Source organism: Mus musculus, chromosome 3 (assembly GCF_000001635.26).
Source record: "Mus musculus strain C57BL/6J chromosome 3, GRCm38.p6 C57BL/6J".
NCBI classification, from domain to species: Eukaryota; Metazoa; Chordata; class Mammalia; order Rodentia; family Muridae; genus Mus; species Mus musculus.
Window position 1 is genome coordinate 153,295,874 of NC_000069.6, and position 20,266 is coordinate 153,316,139.

A 20,266-nucleotide genomic window follows, 5' to 3' on the forward strand; every position below is an offset into this window, starting at 1 on the left:
CTCTACAGCTCTGTTTCATCACATTCTCCAAGCATATAGACAGATAAATAAATGTGGTTAGTGCATGATCAGAGCTGCAAACATGCACATAGCTTCACCAACCTTTGTAAAACACTGATTAGAAAGAGATTTCATTTCCTGGTCCCTGAAACTAAAAGGTCTTGGAATGACTGCTTTGTATTTGAAAAAAATGTGAATTCATATGTACCCTGGGTGTGATCAGGAGGGCTATGCCGATAGCCTTTCAGGGATTCACAATGGTGGGTTGCTTTTCTGTTCTCTGGGATGGATCACCTTCTTTGGTCTAGCTCTGAAGCTTATGAGCCCCAGACTCTAATCATGGCTCTGGAACTCATAGCTGAATGCCAGACAAGGGAAGCGTAGAGATACAGAGTATCTACCTCAAATGTACGCTTTGCATTCTAGGAGGATGTAGCAGCGCGCTGGTGTCTGACTTGATTCCAAGTTACAAAGTGAAAAGTTATTAGAAGTAACCCTGATCCCACATTCTACTTGACCCTATGGCATCCGAGTTCATCACAGTGGGTTCTCAGTCAGAAAAGCAAGGGCTGGGCCAGCCCGTCAGAGCACGTTCCCAGCAGAGCCTTGCATTGCAGCACATAGGTTATTACATCAAATTATTTACTGAGCTCCAGATGTTTCGGATCCCGACCTTCCCTGAGTAAGTGGCTGTCCAAGACAGGCACTCGTGTCCAAACAATGCAGCCGGCACTTAACTGGAGGCTTCCGCAGCTGTCGAATGTTCTCCGGTGATCTGAAATCGCTTTTCATCTCTGTCACAATCACACACAAATGGGGCATTTCCTCTCTGTGTTGTGATTAAAAACTCAAAAGAACTTCTGAAATCATTACCAACTTTTCTGGGGCTGAGTTGTTCTCCCGAGCAGCAAGCTGATTGTCACATTATCGGCATTTGGAAAATGGCAGCATTCCAGACGTGCCCACGGAAAGCAAGACTGGGACATCACAATGGAAGCAGCGGAAAGGAGGGTAGGGGCGAGGCCCAGATGGCGGCATTTCCCATCAGACATCGGTGCCTCTCAGGGCTGCCACATGCAACTGCAACCCTTTAATTGGATTGTGGCATTCCATTAATATCGAGGACCGCTGTCCCTAATGAGCAAGCAAACAGGAGGTAGCTTATCACCACGCCTCTCATGTCTAACCTGCCTATCTACTAAGTGGGTATTATTAGGAAAGAATTAATTGCATTCCTGTGCGTACCGCTGAGTCTGAGTACACTCGGTTCTTAGGGACATGATTACTTGAAATAGCTGATCATTTCAATTGACTACTGAGAGTAGCTACCAACCATTAGATAAAAATGGTGTGCAGTGTGTGTGTGTGTGTGTGTGTCCGTCCCAGACAAGGGAGATGCGTTTGATATTTGTACAACTCATGTTAGAAGACACAGTAGCCCCAGCTTTTGCCTGCCACAGGTAATCCCCTAAATTAGGATGTAAATAGTGGAAGTAATCTTTTCATAGCAGGGCCTGCATATTGAGCACTTGTGTCACACTGGAACCTGGTATCAGTCTTGTGGCACTGCTCACAGCTTGGATGTGACAATGTAGGAGAACATTGGCTTGTCTCTGAGAGCATAATGTTATATGTTCTAGATTCACACTTGACAGAGAACAGAGAGCCCAGCCATCCTTCCAGCTTGCCCTTCCAGCTTGGACATGTTTGTTAGCTTTTGCCAATCTGACACAAACTAAAGACACCCAAGAAGCAGGAACCTTGACTGAGGACTTGCTTCCGTTAGACCGGCATGAAAGTAGAACATTTTCTTTCTTGTTAGATAATGAGGAGTGCCCAGCCCACTGTGGGCATTGCCACTACAGGCAGTAGGTCTGGGTTGTGCTAAAAAAATGCAGCTAAGCAAGCCATGGAAAGCAAGCTGAGAACCAGCTTTCCTCCACGGCTGGTGCTTCAGTTCCTGCCCTGGTGTGTGATGTGGAAATGAAAGCCAAGTAAATCCTTTTCTCCCCCAAGTTGGGTTGCTTAGTGCTTTACCACAGCAACAAAGGCAGTGAGAACACTGAGTGTGTTGACGGCTCCAGGATGAAGGCGTCCGTATCTAAGCACAAGGCTAGGTCATTCTCTAGGGATTGTTCCTTCTGTCCGTTTGGAGACTTGGGCACAGTGGGGAAATGGCCTATGTCTTCACTTCTGCTTTTGTAGCAGGAATTAGTAAATAGCCTTTAAGCCTGATATTACAAAGTAGTGTTTTGGAATTTCACCCTAAATTTCTGTTATGATAAAACACATAACCATGTACCCCTATGAGATTCACCAAGGCAGTGTGTCCTGAACTGTGCCCTGCCACAGAAGCATTCAGCTGCTCCCCACCCTGGATGGCAGTAGAGATGCTGAGCTTCGTGCCTGCCCCGGGAGGTGTTTAGTGGCCTGATAATTCATTTAGCCATAGGACTTTCAAAAAATATGGTTCATTTTTTTACAAACGTGAAGAGTCTTATGTGGCTAGAGCTGAGGACATCTGTTTACGGGGTAGAGGAAGACAGCCGGAGTGTGGTGAGGGAAGGTTTGAAAGCCTCAGTGGCCTCGGAAAGGGCACATGTCCCCATGAAAAGCTGAGCAGTTAGCCAGACCACAGGCATTCATAGTCGATCGCAGAATAACTTACTACAGACATTCACAGTGGAATGTGAAAAAACTTACAACATGCTTGGAGGAAGACAACAGGGAGATGCTTTAAGGAGAAGTCTATTGCAGCGGGATATCCAGCACTTCTGAACGACAACTTTGACATGCAGGTGAGAGAAAGGACCAGGTGCTTGGGGCGGGGCTCTGAGAAGCAATGTGGCAGTGTGAGGAAATAAAGGGGAACCCAGGAGGGGAGGGAGGGAGGGGAGGGGCCTCTCCCGATGGGATCCACCTATGTCATCTTGCAGCCCTGTTGGAGGAATGGATCAGTACTGACGGCCTCTGACTTGAAGTCACAGGGCAGGACCGACCTTTTCTGTCCCTCCTCTCCATGTTTATTGATTCCTCCTTCTCATCACCCTCTGAGCCCCATAGGTATAATTTTTTTAAATCCCTCCTGCTTCGGTCCATCCTTTCTTCTGGATCCCATGCTTCCATCCTGTGGTTCTTCTGGGTGCACGATGCGTCGTTTTTTTTCCCCCTCTTTCATCTGCATTTCTATATTGACATATTGGTGGCTCCTTCCCAGCTGCCAGCCTTTCTTAAACATCTCTACTCTGTGAACAGCCCACTCTAGAACCCGAACTTCCTAAAGCCACTGTCCCATCTGCTGGGCTCTTCCCTCCCACCTGAAGTTCTCCACTAGGAAGGACTCTGCCCACGCGCTCTCCGCAATCACTTTCTGACGGAACACAGACACCACTGCAGACGCGGATCTATACAAGTGGGACGTCATAGATCTTCAACCTTGAGGTTAAATCTCTATAGGTCCTTGTTCTGAACCCCACTACTTTTCATTTCAGTTTTGATCATGACACCGTTCTGAGCCTCTGCTACTCTGACCTGTGTGAAGTGATGCTGTCTCTGACCGCTTCCTCCCAGAATGCACCTGTGGCTCTCCTTTCTGTGTACTCTCCAGAGCTGGGTCCCTGGATCCATCTTGTTTCTCCTCTCTGGGTTTTAACTATCACTTCTGGGTCTCTACTTTACAGGTCAGAATTTCCTTCTCAGCCCTGTTGTTTGCAGTTCATAGTATTACTTTCATTTATTGTTGGCTACTTCTACTCCATGTCATATAGGAACTTTAAAATGAACACAATGAGAATAATCATACTCTTTGTCTGCATGCCTGTGCATATTATGTGTACTTTACAATGCACATTGTTCAATTAGTACATTATAAACTGGAGGGACACCCATCCTCATACCATCATTCCGCACGTTGGCCTTTCTTAGGTCCTCTTCAAGTCATCCATCTTTAGTCCACTCATCTATTCCTGCCTAAGTTGAAGCTCTTTGCCTGGATCGCAGAAATACTTGACTACCTAATCTACCACCCACAGTCCCTGCTTCAGGGAATGCCGACACCAACACAAGTCCCCACATCTCCAAATCTGACCTCTCAGCTTCCTCTGCTTGGTGTTCTAAGTCTCTATAATACTCATGCTGCAACTCAGAACACACTACAGGATTCACACCGCCCCTCCTCCGACACTCCTTCTTCTCCTTCCAGAGCTCTTCCTTCTCCATACCCTGAAAACTTGGTCAGGCTCCAAGGCCTGTGCTTCCAGGCACGGGCACACTACCTCTTCTTACTGCAGTCAGTCATGACTACATTGAAGACCCCTGTTTATATGTCTGTCTTACTAGTGTGAGTATGAAATCCTTGGGGCGAACATCCTTCTTGTTGTTTCTTTGTGAATCTCTGGGGGTATAAACCACTTCCTGGCATGATATTTAGATTTTTATTTAATTAAATAAATATGTGTGTAGGACCTGTAAGTCTCAAGCTGCTTTTAATGGTATAATTTCCTGTAACATACATTTCCAGCCTCAGTAGACTTGCGAGCTCTCAGTTTGTATTTTTATATGATTTTTCGGGGTTAGCTTTTAAGTGGCAGATGAATTCACGAATTGGATTTCGAGTGTAAACATTAAGCTGAACTGAATCTTGATTAAGACTTCTTTTGCCAAGTGGAACAATGGTTATCAAATGTTATTTTTGTTCATGCAGCAAATGTAATTGTTATAAAATCTGCAGCCTTTACCAATCCCACGTAATCTTTTTCAAGATAAACACTGCTACCTTTTTGTGTAGAAAAAAAGAAGCCATATAATAACAAGAAAGCCCGTGGCTTGGGTGCTGTTTGGGACTTTTAATCACAATTAGTCCCCATTCATGGACTAGCTTCCCTTAGGATAAGAGAAAACAAATTAGATTCCTTCCTACTTCCTTACCCAAGAGAGAACAGTACCTACATATGATATCCACAAATTCACAGCTCTGTTTCCACGTCTACACGGATGCTCTGTAGATCAGCCATGTTTGGTAGAGAGCAAATTTGGGATTCTGGTCTCAGCACGCTGCTCGGCAGCTATATGATCTTGAAAGACAATATTGATTGTTTCCTTTGCTTCACCTTGCAAAAGTAGTAAAAATTAGTTCTTGTCAATTTCCAGAGAGAAAATAGTCTGGCCCTGAAAGAAATCATAGCGTGGCCCGGAGAAGACTGCCTTGTAAAAAGCACCTCATTTTAACAATGATGCTGGGGGTCCTGGAGCCCGGCTTTACACACGGCCGTGGTGATCAATCTGCTGAATGCCAGGCAGCAGATCATCTCAAGGCTCACAGAACGCCTTCCATTTATAAAAATAACAGCAAACATGTATGTATCACTTACTGTTTGCCACATACTTGCTTGCGCATGTTCCAAGTGCTCATCTGTTTTGCTCTCTCAGCCTTGCTAAGAGCCTAAGACCAGAACCCTAGGACATGCTGTCACCTTCACACGACTCTGCCTTCTGCATGCTCACTTCCCATGATGGTAACTATCCATAACTTTGTACTGGAGATGGCCTCGCTTTGTTTGGAAAGATTGCTGATAAAGCCAGTCTTAGGATGTTAGAGAGAATGAGAATCCGATAGGGCATTCGGTATATCCAGGACTGAGAGGACTGGATATGCCTCAGCGTTGGCAGATTACAAACCAGAGCATAGGCATTCCAATCTCAACATTCCCGAACCCTTTCCTTATGAAGAGAAATCCCAGTCACTTCAAATCTATTTCACAACCAACTGCAACACGCCAGGTACCGTCTCAGACAAAGAGATATACTTATGAACATGAATGCCTATTCTTGTACAGTTATGTGATCCAGGCACAAAATAACTAGAGATCCATTAAGCACCAATTACCTAGAGAGCTTCAAAGAAGGACTGTGGAGGAGATGGGTGAAGTTAAGGGGAGGGAAGAGCATTAGGCACATTCCTTGATCTGAGAGGAGATCATAAAATACAGAGGGAAACCCTGGGCTCGGAGGACAGTCTAAAGTGGTTCGACAGTACACACTCGCAATCATAAGCCCAGATGTGTGGTTAATGAATACCAGGGGGAGGGCAAGAGATGGGAGGTGTTATTTTAGTTAGAATGGTCCCTCTAAAAATCACAGTGACATTTAATTGCCACTGTAGCAGTACTGGGCAGCATAACCTGAAGCAATGATCAGGGCTCTGTCCTCAAAAGTGAGTATGTCTACTGAGCAGATTGGCTCCATTGCTAAGCAAATTCTATGTGGGTCTTTAGGCCTGTCTCAGACAGACAGACAGACACCGAGACACACATACACACACACACACGCACGCACGCACTCTGCTCTGTTGTGATGTTCTGAGCCTGTACAGAGGCCACTGCCAGAGTCTGGCGCCATTCTCATCAAACATATCTCACAAAACATCTCTTCCAAGTTGCCCGGTCTGTGGTACGGATCTGGAAGCACACAATGGTTGGACTAATACTGAGAGGACCTGAGTATAAGAGACCTGAGTGTGTACGCTGGGGAGAGAGCAGAGGTATAAAGCACCTCCCATGAGACGGACAGAAGACTATGGGGCTTCAACATCATTTACTCAACTAAAACACACATGCAGGCAGCACAGAACTTGGGCAAGGATGTACTCAGTGAGACGCACACAAAGCACAAGAGAGAAATCCCAAGTTCAGTCCTCAGCATCACTACATCGGCAAATACAGGACAGATTGTCTGACTGCGTGGGTAGGCGAGTGAACAGCAATCAACATTCACAGTAAACGCTTTCACTGTCCCCCACACAGATCAGAGCCCTAAGACTGACAATGAAAACACTGTGGCCTGCTGTTGCCAACTTTCTTCTGTTAAATCCAAGGGGGTGAGATGGGGCAGGGTCTAGAGAAATCCTAGGATGAACACGGTGCTCTTCTGTGGCGTGACCAGGCCACGTTTTGGCTGACAGAAGAAGACTGGGAAAGATAATGTGGATGAGGACAGGATCAAAGGGCTCAGGGATGACCCGGGAGAAGCTGCGTGTAGAGGGATGCCACCCAGGGCTGGTGTGACTGAAGCCATTTGGGGGAGCACTCAGGTGCCAGGCAGGGATCTGGGATTGAAGCAGGGGACTCCTGAACAGGTGTCCACGCCAAGGAATGAGAGAAGGAGGTGAGCCTTGTAGCATCCTCAGGAAGGAGGACCCAGGAGCCACTCTATCATGTACAGATGTGGTTACGTGTATGTGGTGTCCATGCAAAGAGACGTGAAGTTGCCTTCCGTCCTGTTGTGGCGTATTAAAAAAAAAGCGCTCATGATGCCAACACCGTGTCCTTGCACTTCCAGGTCTCAGAACTATGAATAAAGGAACGTCTTCCCTCTCAATTGACCCAGTCTCAGGCATTCCATGATGGCAATAGAAAGCAGGTTGATGCCACCTTGCTCCCCGAGGAGGCTACAGCAATACCATGGGGGAACTTAGCCCGTTGGCTCTCTGTGCAAGGCATTTGAAAGTTTGCTTCCACATACCAGTAGCTCCTGAAAGCAGTTAACTGGGTCACTTGCTCAGCTTTCCTTAGTGGTAGATTAATTAGCCAGCTGTAACTCCCGGATCTCTATTTTTAAATAATGACTTGCATAAATCTCCAAAGACAAGAACTCACCACTGGTACACAGCATAATCCAACAGCTGCAAGTTATTATGCCCAGTGGAAATTAAGTATCTTTTAGGGAAATCATGTAAGATCTCATGATAAATATGAAATTAACCCCGGCCACCTCTGCGACCACGTCCTAATGAACAAAGTCCCTGGGGTCCTGAAGTGACAGTGGAATCCACGGAAAGGTAATCCTCTATGAGTATGTGAATAACAGAGTCTTTGTCCTTGGTTGGGAGAGAAGCTGGAAACCCAACACTGATGAGCATGCCCACAAGGTTCTCCTTCCACTCCACAAACCCAAGGTCAGAGGCACGCTTCAGGGACATAGACAAACCAACCACTTCATCACTCAGTGACTTTTGTCTCAGCCCCTCAAGTTCATGCTCTCTTTGGTCAAGGACATTACATTCTGGTGCTCTATTGTTTTGGTAAGTTTTCAGTTAATCAGGTTTTTGGCTTTTCCTTCTCGCTCCCCCATTTTATGTTTGGTTTGGGTTTCCATAGTTTCCCAGGGTTGGGTGTTTGAACAATGGGTTTGGAGCTCAACTGTCTACACAGCAAAGGGAAAGTTTGCCAGGGCTAGGACAAATACCTCTGACAACATTTTGTTGCAACAGGCCCTTGTGTCTGAGGCACCGTTCAACACGTGGAGCCATTTATAGATGATGGTTTTAGCACAACAGTGGTCAAAACTGTTATGGCCTCCACTTGAAAGTCATGGTCTGTAGGGTTGGTTACTTTCAATGCCAGTCAGCATAGGAGGGAGAAAATACAATGATGACGCTCGCTGTTGTTCTTGAAGGCTTATGAAGACTATCCCTGATTTCCTGCTTAAGGACTAAAACCCCAGAACCCACAACAAGAAGGGGGTGGTACTTGAACACCAGTGATGATGTCTGGGGTCAGATATTCTATTGGCACAGGACTGGGGATGTAGCTTGGCTGGAAGAATGCTTACCTAGTACGCAGGAAGCCCTGCGGCCCATTCCCACACCACATAGGGTAGTCATTGCAGCCCATACCTATAATCCCAGCACTTGAATGGTTAAACCAGGAGGAAGGATTAGAAGTTCAGGGTCATCTTCAGCTACAAAGTGAGTTTGTGGCCAACCTGGGCTATATGAGACGTATCACAAAACAAAATAAAGCAGAGGAAGTGTGTGTGTGTGTGTGTGCGCGCTCGCGCGTGTGTGTGCATGTGCATCTATGTACATATATATATGCATATATATATATATGCATATATATATATGTATATGTTTATATTTTTCACAGTTTAAGATGAGATAATGTCTGTAATAGCATGAAAGGCATGGTAGCAGCATGTGACACAGCTGATCGTACTGTATCAACAGCCAAGAAGGACCAAGAAGACGAGAATTGGTACTGAGCTACAAACTCTCATGGTCCACCCCAGTGACCTACTTCCTTCAGCAAGGCTCCATCTCCCAAAGGCGCTATGACCTTCCAAGACAGCTCCAGTATTTAGAGACCCTGTGCTCAAACACATGAGTCTATGGAGGATAGTTCATTTTCAAATCACAGTGGATGTGAAGCAGAGTAAAGCTATGTAAAAGCAATCGGAGGTGATGTCAACATAGTCCCTCTGTCTGGAGAGGTTCGTCTCCACTCCAGCTTGTCACTGAGGAGTGAGGGGGGGGGAAGAATGCTGGCTTACTAGTTCTCTACATTGATAATAATATCCCTAACTGTACATGCCCCAGTATGGCTCTGCTGTTCCCAGGGAGAGCTGACAGCTCCAAGGTGGCCCGGCAGCTCAGCAGCTCAGTCCAGGACTGTCTGCAGCCAGGACCCTCACCTTGACCTTTGACCGCTATGCTAGGAAGTTAACATGGTTCCTACCTCCAGCTAATAGTGCCCTCCCATCGCTGAACTGAGTCCACCTTATCAACTTTGTGAACTTCAGTCTTGGGCATAAAGGTCATTACTGTGTTCTGCACCTGGAATCACACTGTAATGAGGCAGATCACATTCTCTCTCAGTCAATGAGGGGGAAAGAGGCACACAAAATGGAAATTACTCCTCAAATGACCTTGCTAGAATTCTGCATCTGGCTGGCACAGGCTCTATCTGGATGGCCAGGAACTCATGTTGCAGCTTTGCTGTTGAACCACCCAGCCCAATCCCATGTTGGCAAACATGCTACTGTGGAGCATATGTCCCCAGCCATCAGCGGTGTACAGAGGTGACAGATCCCCAGGGCAGCCCCTGTGATGTTTACTGAATCACTGCCACTTTGCTCTGGGCAGCTTCTAAACTTGACAGAACAATAAAATGTCACCCGCATTTGCATTCAAAAGTTATCCCATGTTTACACATGCTAATAAAAAGGAAAGCTTGCCTCCTGAGGAAGGGGCACGCTTCTTAATCAATTTTCCAAGAGGCTTGAGTGTGAGACCTGTTCTGCATACATTGCACACACACCCACATGACACAGGGTGGCTCGGTAGCACTGTTCCCCTTCAGAGCAGATAGCCACTCTTTAGGGCTGCTGGCTCCAGCCGAACACTCACCTTCCTACAACTGCCTTATATTTTTTCTCATTATCTAGAGAAATATTCAATGAACCGGTAAATGAATTAGCTACATAAATGGCCAGAATGGTACCCTGTGACTTTTCTTCCTCCTTGATTAATATCTATCCCCCTCTTCCAGCTCTGAAGCCTTGTTCTTTTAAGTAGAATGAAGATTTGGGGGTCATTACATAGGGTCTGCATTTCCAGCTCTGCACATCACTTCTGAGGTTACCATGAGCGGGCACTTAACGCCTGCAGTCCTCAATTCCCTTGTCCAGAAAACAGGCAAATCACAGTGTTGGTCTTAATAAGGATTCAAGCAGCACCAGTGAGAAATCCGGTGCAAATTCTTTAAGAGAAACAAAAGGCATGTGTCTGCTGGCCCTCCTAACCTGAAAGGGATGCTGGCCTGTGTGAGCAGAGCAAGGCATGGGTCTAGGGCCTCTGCCTGGAACAAACTAAAGGCCCCATAACCCACACTTCTCTTTTGCCTCAGCTCATCTCTGCCAAGTGCCATGATTTGGGCTACAACTATCCTTTCTTCATTCATCAATGTTCATCTCTGCCAGCTCCAGTCTCTCCTTCTTGTGTCAGGAAGCCGGAGGGCAGGGTGTTGTAGGGTGTTGTAGCCTTTGCTTTCCGATTTATCTCCAGTGTTTCAGGAGACTTCATGGTCTGCGGATTTACCTATTTATCTTTGGATTCTATACATTATGATCTATACACTATGAACGGCTATGTTCATCTCTATACAGGAGGCTCAAAAGAGATGCTAAAGGAAGAGAGATGTTCCTCCAGGCACAATCTCACAAGTTTTATACCCATCAAGTCTCACCAACATGATGGTCTGCACAAGGACAACACCAAGAGATGCTCAAGTGGACAGGGAAAAGCTCAAAAGTCCTCAAGCCTACACAAACTACAGACAATTAAAGAATTCTGCGATTAGGAGAAAGTGTCTTCTCCAAGAGACACTAGTTGGTTATCCAATAGTCAATGGTCAACCCTAAAAACATACAGGAGTAACATTTATAAACCGAGTAGGTTGTGTGTGTGTGTGTGTGTGTGTGTGTGTGTGTGTGTGTGTGTGTGTAACAACAATTCATGAAAACAGAAGCCATGGATTTGAAGGAGACCAAAGATGCATATATAGGAGGGTCTGGAGGGAAGGAAGGAAGAGCGAGAATTATGCTGTTTCATCATAATCTCAAAAAATAATTAAACAGAAACTTTAAGATCAGGCTAAAAGCCTTTTAGGCCAAATAATGCAGAAATAGAAGCTATCCTCCACTGAACTGACCAAGCTGTGCAGGTTACCGCACACAGGCAGTGCATGTGAGTCGTCTGAGGGGTGAATAGCCTAGTATTTGATGGCTGTAATGATGATTCATTCCCATGTAGGCAGCATCCCTCTATGCAAGGAGCTGCTGCTCTCAGCATCTCACACCGTGAAGAATGTGCTTCCACTGTCTCCAATTTCCAGGTAAGTAAGCAGTCCCTGCCTGGGGTCCATCACCAGTGGTGGGGCGAGAGTTCAGCACCTGGGAGCCTGGTCTAGACGTCACACTCTGAGCCCCCAGGCTTTGCTGCCTCCCATCATCCTACACCAGAAGAGTGAGAAGCTCGGATTTTGACTGTGAATCTTTTCTTAGGCACACCAAAAACTCCACGAGGTTAGTAAACTGTCTGTCTTACTCACACGTCTATAGAGAGGCTGCATGACCAGGCTGGGAGGAGTAGAGATAATTAGGATCAGGCTAGACTCAATGTCTGAACATCATTCAAATAACTGTGCTGCTGCAGATAAATATGCACATCCATTTTCTGAAATACAGGAAAGATGCATAATGTTCAGGTGCCTAATAACTCGGCTGCTAGTTAATCACTCCCGACACTCAGATAGCACTTCACCTTCTAAAACATTTCAGAATATGTTGCCTCATTAATCCCTACCATGTCCGTGCGAGCCAGGCCCCGCCTCTGATCTCCCTATCTTCTGGATCTAAATACGTGATGGAGAAGAGAAAGGAAGTACAGAACTGCATAACCAAGCGAAGGCGTACCAACATCCAAGAACAGCAGTAAGTCAGAGGCGGTGAGCATGGAAGGGACAGCCCCTGACCTGGCGGAAGCTTGCCCTTGGCGCAACCTTCAATAATAAGATCGGTATGATATAAATTATTCACTTCTGATTGGTTAAACTACAGTAAAGCAGCAATCCGGCAGCATCTTCAACACCAAATGCCTGGTCTCTACTCACTTGACCCTCCTGATGGTCATGTCCACTGATTAAGAAATGCTTTGTGTCATACATTTTAATGATATTTGTATACTTACAGACCAACTCCTGTTTTCTACTCGAGGATAAATTTATAGTATGATATAAGTATGATGGTTCTACCCACATCTAATTACATATTTCTTTGTGTTTGTCATTTGAAAACATGCCTATTCATCCAATGACATAAAAATTGGACTCCCATGCAGGGCACATGTCTGGCTGGTAAATACTCGTCTTTTCCCACACCAGCTCATGTGGCTCAGCTCATGTGGCTTGCTCAGACTCGAGAGCATAAAGAGGAAGCAGTACAGGCCAATAATTTTGAGGTCAAGTTCTAGAATGAGGAAGACCTTGGTTCAAAATGATTGACACTGCTCCTTACCTGGAGAGTTGCTCAGCCTCTCTCGGTGTGTTTCCATGGGGAGGAGAGGCTGTCAAACCTACCTCAGTAAATTCAATGAGATAAAATAATAATCACACGCTTAGGGCGATGTGAGGCACACAGCAAATGCTTAGAAAGTAAATATTATTAGCTGTCTCCAGGCTTCCTTGATATTCTCACTTTCAATTCTGAGGCATGATATTGAAACTACCTTAAAATGATAACGCTTAAGATTCTAGATGATTACCTATGAAAGAGGAATATACTGTGGTCTGTGTTAACACAAAATGATCATTTCCCATCCAGAATGCAGCCAGAAATTCTCTAAACCACCCAAGGGGTCCGATGCTTGTAGTCAGCAGTTGGCAGAATGATAGGCAGTGTCAATCCTGGGCAAGGGCCGGGTTGGCTGCTTTGTCTAAGAAGATTTTACATAGAGATTTTTATTTTGCTTGTGCATGCTCACTCTTCTTGGGGTGTATTCTGCTTCCTTTGGATGCCCTAGAAATCCGAGTACCGAAACAATCAGCTCAGCCACTCAGGAATACTGCTTGTTCACAAATAAGACTCTCAAGGCTCCTGGTGTTAGTCTTTGGCCATTTCAATAAGCACGTTATTAAGCAGGAAGAGTGGGGAATTTTTGTTTTGCTTTTTTGTTGTGGGATTTTGTTTCTCTCTCTCTTTCTTTCTTTCTTTCTTTCTTTCTTTCTTTCTTTCTTTCTTTCTTTCTTTCTTCTTCCTCAACCAGCTACAAAGGAAATCTATAATAACAGAGACAGGGCACTGATTGTCTATTGGTGGTGGACAGTGTAAGGATGCTAGGAACTAGAGGAGATGCTATCAAGCTCACTGGTTAATTGGTCATGTTTTAAAATGTATTTTGTGTGTGTGTTAGAATTAGTCACATCGATGGAAACTATAGACATCAAGAGTCAATCCCTGGTGCTTGAAAGGAATTGAACACTGACTTCACAGACATAATCACAATGGTCAGGAAAGAACATTTTCCCCAAGCTATTTAATCTCAGAAATGGGCAATGAGCTTGTCAGCCTCGTGGGCATTTCAACCTTGATGTAATTCAGCAAATCTTCTCAAGACCAAACACCACCAGATTCTTCAAGTGTCCCATCTCTCACAATAAAAGGCTCAAGTACAATGTAAGTATTGTGCATGCAATCTATGCTCCTCTTTGTCACCAATGAGAAACTGGGCGTGTGCTGAGGTGAGAGAGCACGAAATGAGGAGATTCATCCAGCAGGTGCTTCAGACCCTACTTTTAACCCAACCACTTGTCTTGCAGAGCGTCTAGTAGATCCTGTGTTTGCATTGTTCCTTCCTTTCTGACCACTCTTGTTCTTGGGATTCACGGTCATGAAAAGTATCAAGAGTAGAAGTGGAGGTCAGAGAATTTGCTGAAACTCTCCCTTTTCTTCATTTCTTTCCTTCTTTCTTTCCTTCTTTCTCTCTTCGGCTACTATGTCTATTAATGAGAGCAACCTCATAAACAATAAAGTTTAATTAGGAACTAAAGTGTCTGCACCAATTAAATATGAAGGAAGTATTCAGAAACACAGCGGGAAGGATAATATTTCAAAGCATTTAAATTGCAAATGATAGTATTGATGGAACTTTCAAAGGAGATGTTGTGTTTGGAAATCAAAAGAAAGAGCTATAAAGTGAAGTATTGACTCCTTGGCATTTATAGACAAATAAATATTTAGGATGGATCAATTTGCAGCCACGAACAGATGCTTCGGGAAATATAAAAGCTAATGAGAGTTGTCCTTAATCTCTACCTCGCTGAGTCCAAGAAAGAAAGAAAAAATCCAACGGAAAGTATCCTACAGTAATGACATGACTCATTAGTGTTCAGGACACTTCAAATTAAAGGATTCATCTTCAGTTACTGAGAGGAGAAAATCGTTCATGAGCCTCACGCGTGGATAACTGGGGAGAACCATGGCTCTTTGACATGAAACTCTCTGAAGGTCTAACCATTGAAGTTTAATGAAGTTTTGGGTCAGAATCTAAAGAACGTTCACTCATGTTGGTTCCATGTTCACTGATAAATGAACAGGGTTGGAGACAGAGCTCTATGATTCCCTGACTTCTGATCTGGCAGTGCCAGGAACCACGTGGTCAGCATTAGTGGTGAGGGGGAAAGCTACCACAGGAGAGGGGTGGAGAGTGGGAGAAGATGTGTCTTTGTTCTGCCCTGGGAATGGAAACTCAGGAACACTGTATTCAGAAGACAGTCAAAAGGAAAAAATAGTTGGGGCCTTGGTTGCTCTGAAGTGCATTTTGTGACTTTGCTTGCTCTGCAAAGGTTGCTTCACAACCTTACACAGAGGAGATGGAATGAAGCCTTGACTGGTAACAGTTTAGTGCTTGGTGGAACTATGCTGAGTGAACTATCTCCGTCCTTGCAACAAGTTAGATAAACAGTTGTCAATTGAAAAATGAGAATGACTTAAAGAACAAAAGAAAATTCTAGAATGTGTGAGTTAAAGGGGGCTGGGAAGTTTGTAGATAATGGTAGTCCTATTAGTCAGTGTTCTTATTTAAGAATAAAGTATTACTCTGTATAGCTCAGGCTGGCCTAGAATTTACTCTATAGCCCAGGCTTGCCTAGACTTGCACTAATCCTCCTGCTTCAACCTCCCCAAAGCTGGGACTGCACATACGAGCCTCTGCATCTGATGGTACTGATGCTCCTGTAAAGGCTGTGAAATAGATATCACATCGAGACTCCCTAAAGTTCTCCCTCCTAGTTGAAATGCTGCCAAAGCAACAGTCACTTGCTCTGAGGTTTCTGGGATAACATAGAGTCAGGGTTTGCTTCTGAGTTAGGAAGAAAGGTGCAGAGATGCTGACCACTTTAAGATTGCTCTCTCATAGCTAGGGACGATGGCAATTTAATTCCTCATGCAATTAGCCTTCTTCTGGCTCTCTCTTTGAAATGCAGAACAGAAACACAGCGCTGTCCCTAAAGTTCTTTGATTTGCCAGGATGCTCCTAGACTCTTGTTTATTTATTTTGTAAAATTTAAATCCTAACCAGTGTTTGCAGAGTCCTCCACCTCAACCTGCTGGTCTACCACATTTCTTAACTTCGCATTCCTCCTATTTTAATGAATTAATCTTTTAGAGCATCAAGTTACAATAGATTGTAACTTAAATGGTTATTTATTTTCTTTTCAGCGTCTTGTTCATGACAAGAACTGCACAGATATTTCATAAAGAGGGTAGATTATGATGAAATGGGAACATCATTTTTGAAAGGCTTTTGTGTATTTGGCATGTTTCTGTGTATTTTGTGTATTTGGTAATTTCTCTCTTTATGTGATAAAATTTTCTTTTTAAAGGAGAACATAAGTGGGAAACAGAGCAAAGTACACGTGACCATGTATGTCACATGACCACACATGTCACATGACCACACATGTCACATGACCACACATGTCACATGACCGCGTGTCTCTTGACCACATATGTCACATGACCACACATGTCACATGACCACATATGGCACATGACCACACATGTCACATGACCACATATGTCACATGACCACATGTCTCTTGACCAACTACAAAGTCTGCAGAGACTCTATGATTAAAGTCCTTCATCTTTTTTTTTAAATCTCTTTAAGAAATCCCAGAAGCTGGAAAATATAATTATTTTATTATTGTTTAGGTTTTGTTAGAAGCATAGACTATGCCAGGTTGTGTAATGAAATAACATATCTATATCTCTCTGAGATTAGGGATGAATATGTTGCATTGTTAAAAGCAATACTATTTACCCTACGGAAGGTGGCAGTCCAGTCAGGAATGGCAGCAGACTCCTACAGTGCCTGCACCAGAAAGACTAGACAAGCTGAGGCACAGGCTGTGCCTCTCAACACACATGTGAATCTGAGTATAGCCGGGGCTACATGGTGAGAACTTATCTCACAAAAATAAGCCAAAATAGTAACAAGACGGAAGAACAAAGGTAAGAATAGTTGGTTGTTGACCATGACATTCACATAATTTATTTCATAACTGTATAGTAAGTAAAGGGTGAGTACCTGATATGTGTGATTAAGTCTAGTGTGACCCTGAAGGACACATCATCTTCAACCTGAGGAAATGTATGATGTCATAGTGGGGACAGGTATAATCATATACTATAATATAGGGCAAATAATCCCGAGTGCTAGCTCAGAGGGGCTTACTGAGGGCACATGCACCTGCTCTGCCTATTTGCCTTACTAGTGAAAAGACCTAACAAACGATTAACACAGAGGGATGGAGGAGGAGGGGACGGGGAAGACAGACAGACAGACAGACAGACAGACGACAGACAGACAGCAACATGAAGAACTTCTCATCCTAACAACAGGGAAGTACCCTGGCAGAAACTTGGGAAATGCTCACAGAATAAAAATGGATTGGCAGGCCTGTTTGTTCCATGAAGATCAAAGTGATATTCAATAGGCCAATTTACTTGCTGAAAATTTTAAAAACGAAAAACGGGGTGGGGGTGTGAACTGTTCTGAGGAATACAAGGAGAAGCCGCAGGGTTAAGGGAGGGTGCAGGCTGAGCATTCCAGGTGAGGAACGCTGCTGAGTAAACACGTAATAATGATCTTCAGTGGCGTTTCCCTTCTTTGGCCTTCAGGCTGACACTTGGCGTGAATGAGCTTGGAAACCAGCCATCCCAAGAACAAGCTGGCATGGGAAGGGACACCAAGAGACATTTTGGTGCCTCAATGCGGGGAAGTCACAGAATCTGATCCCTGAAGAGGTCACCTGAGGAGGTCACCTCGGATTCACCCCTTAACATGCTTGCCAAATTCTAAGGTGCACGTGGCAGGTCTGACTGTATGAGCAATGAACTATGGGAAGAAAAGCCATTTGTACCTTTCTGAGCCTAAGAAACCAAAGCTCTGTGAGTGAGGAAGGCAAGCAGTGCTGAGCTCCCAGGAGCAAAACCAGACCCCATGGTGGGCGGAGCCATGGTGGGCGGAGCCATGGTGGGCGGAGCCATGGTGGGCGGAGCCATGGTGGGCAGAGCCATGGTGGGCAGAGCCATGGTGGGCGGAGCCATAATGGCCACCTTGTCCAAACCCAGCTGTTCCCGCATGAATGGCCCCTTCCCCGGTCTGCACAGGAAGGAAGTGCTCCTTTGCCAGTAGCAGGTTTCAACACTGCAGCCTCTTTGCACATACTAAACTCAGTTTAGGCGTGGGAAGAGAGACGACTGAGTGCTAGAAAACCAAGACGCAAGTGTAGACAACAGAAGCAGACTCCTGTACGACACTGACACCTAGGAGACACCTGCTCACTACAGACCAAAGGGGAAGAGCAGAGAACAGATTAAGATGTGGACAGTTTTATCAAACAGTTAAATTCAGAGTCTGTTATTATCTAATTGACTTATCTAGTTTTCTCTTTGGTTGAACAGTCACTTTAGGGTTAGAAGGTTTAACAGCAGAGTTTTACACTTCAAGGTCAGGCACTGGGAAAGTAAAATGTATAAAGAGTTAACACAGATCCAATGAGAAGACTCTAAAAAACATGAGGACCAACAAACCACGTTCCAGTTCCTCACAGGCTGTGATTTCAGTGGTACTTCATTTAGGTATCAGACTTTGATCGTCCCCTGACTCACATTCGATGGGCATGGAGTCAGAGCAAGAGATCAGTATTTTTTAATCACATGCTGAAAGCAGGTGAAACTATACTGGTGGCAGCAAAAATGTCTGTAAAGCAAAACATTGCTAGAAATATCACAATGACAAAGATTAGAATACCAGGGAGATATGCCAACAATAAATGTATCCAGTAAAATAAAACTTATCAGAACTCTGGAACTAATAAATCATAAAATGAAAATAGGGAGGCTGGGGAGATGATTCAGCCATTAAAGGCTTGGTGCACAACCAAAAAGTGAAAATAAGGGAATTTTGTCAACACACACACACAGAGAGAGAGAGGGGGGGGGGGAAGCCATAACTAGTAAGATCAGACATAGTTCGAAGGCTGGAAATCTGATGAATCTGAAAGCTTTATTATTGCTCATGTGTATCATGTGGCTGCACAAGTGTGTATATTGTGCCAACCCCTAGTCTTGGAGGAACTGTCTCAAACATTCAATTCCAGCTTTATGCTGTAGCTTTTACAAAAGAATTATTTATTTATTTATTTATTTATTTATTTTATGTATACTAGTACACTGTTGCTGTCTTCACACACACCAGAGGAGGGCATCAGATCTCATTACAGATGGTTGTGAATCACCATGTGGTTACCAGATATTGAACTCAGGACCTCTGGAAGAGCACTGATTATACTTAATTGCTAAGCTATCTCTCCAGCCCCTCAGGATTATGCTGTAATAATATGGCTTTTAAGGGTGGAATTTTTAGAAGTATTGCTGAGAAATTCTGGTCTCCAGCACCCAGATGTGAGAGTGTGAACTCTCCCCAAAAGGGAGGTCTTTCTAGGTGTGTCTTTCTCCCTCTGCCTCAATTACAGAGAAAGGCTGTTGTTATCGCTGGGTTGTTTGTTGCTGATTCAATGGGGATTCTTATTGGGCTGATTGAATAAGATGCCACTGCCAATACTTTTCAATCAAGATCCTCATACACAAACATCAGCAAATGCCAATGAACTGCTGAATATCCAAGGGAACTGCAGCAGGGAGAGCGACAACTACTCAACCAAACTGGTGATAAACTACAAACTGACAGGGGATGTCAGAGAGGGTGTGTGTGTGTGGGGGGGGGGGGTATGAGTGTACATGTGTCTGTGTGTGAGAGACACATGTAGACAGGTGTGTGTGTGCATGTGTGTACATGTGTGTGCATGTGTCTGTGTGAGAGAGAGACTATACATGTGTCTGTGTGTGAGAGACACATGTACACAGGTGTGTGAGAGAGACACATGCAGGTGTGTGCATGTGTGTGCATGTGTCTGTGTGAAAGAGAGACTGTCTATATACTTGGATGTTTATAGGTTTTTTTTTTAACTTGCATAAATATCCATGATAAAAGCAACTGGCCTCCATCACAGATAGTAGATGGGAAGAATTCTTAGAAACTAAAGATACTATAAAAACTGAGCAAATCAAATTACTGATATAAATAGGAGAATGGGAGATGAAGAAGAGACTCATAAGTCTGTTACAAAACAAAACAAAAACAACCCACTAACAACAGGGGTGCAGGGAGATGGCTCGGGAGTCGGGAGCAAGGACTGCCCTTGAAGAAGGCCTGAGTGCGGTCCCAGCACTCACTCACGTCCAGTGGCTCACAAATGGCCGGGACTCTGGCATCCGTGTTCACACACATACAACAAATCCCTAAAACCCACAAAAGCAAATGCACCAAACCAAAGGACAAACTGAGGCTACAGCTGCTGATCCATTC

General features: G+C 44.5%; 1 protein-coding gene and 1 long non-coding RNA gene across 12 annotated transcripts in view; both read right to left on the reverse strand.

The window, feature by feature from the left end:
- Nucleotides 1-20,266, reverse strand: part of St6galnac3 (ST6 (alpha-N-acetyl-neuraminyl-2,3-beta-galactosyl-1,3)-N-acetylgalactosaminide alpha-2,6-sialyltransferase 3) — a 526,860-nt gene that overhangs the window by 97,600 nt on the left and 408,994 nt on the right. The window lies entirely within an intron of this gene.
- On the reverse strand, nt 629-2,776 carry 1700012D16Rik (RIKEN cDNA 1700012D16 gene). Its single transcript, NR_126464.1, has 2 exons — nt 2,704-2,776; nt 629-1,134 (listed from the first exon to the last, which is right to left on the reverse strand). It is a non-coding gene; the product is annotated as an RIKEN cDNA 1700012D16 gene (long non-coding RNA).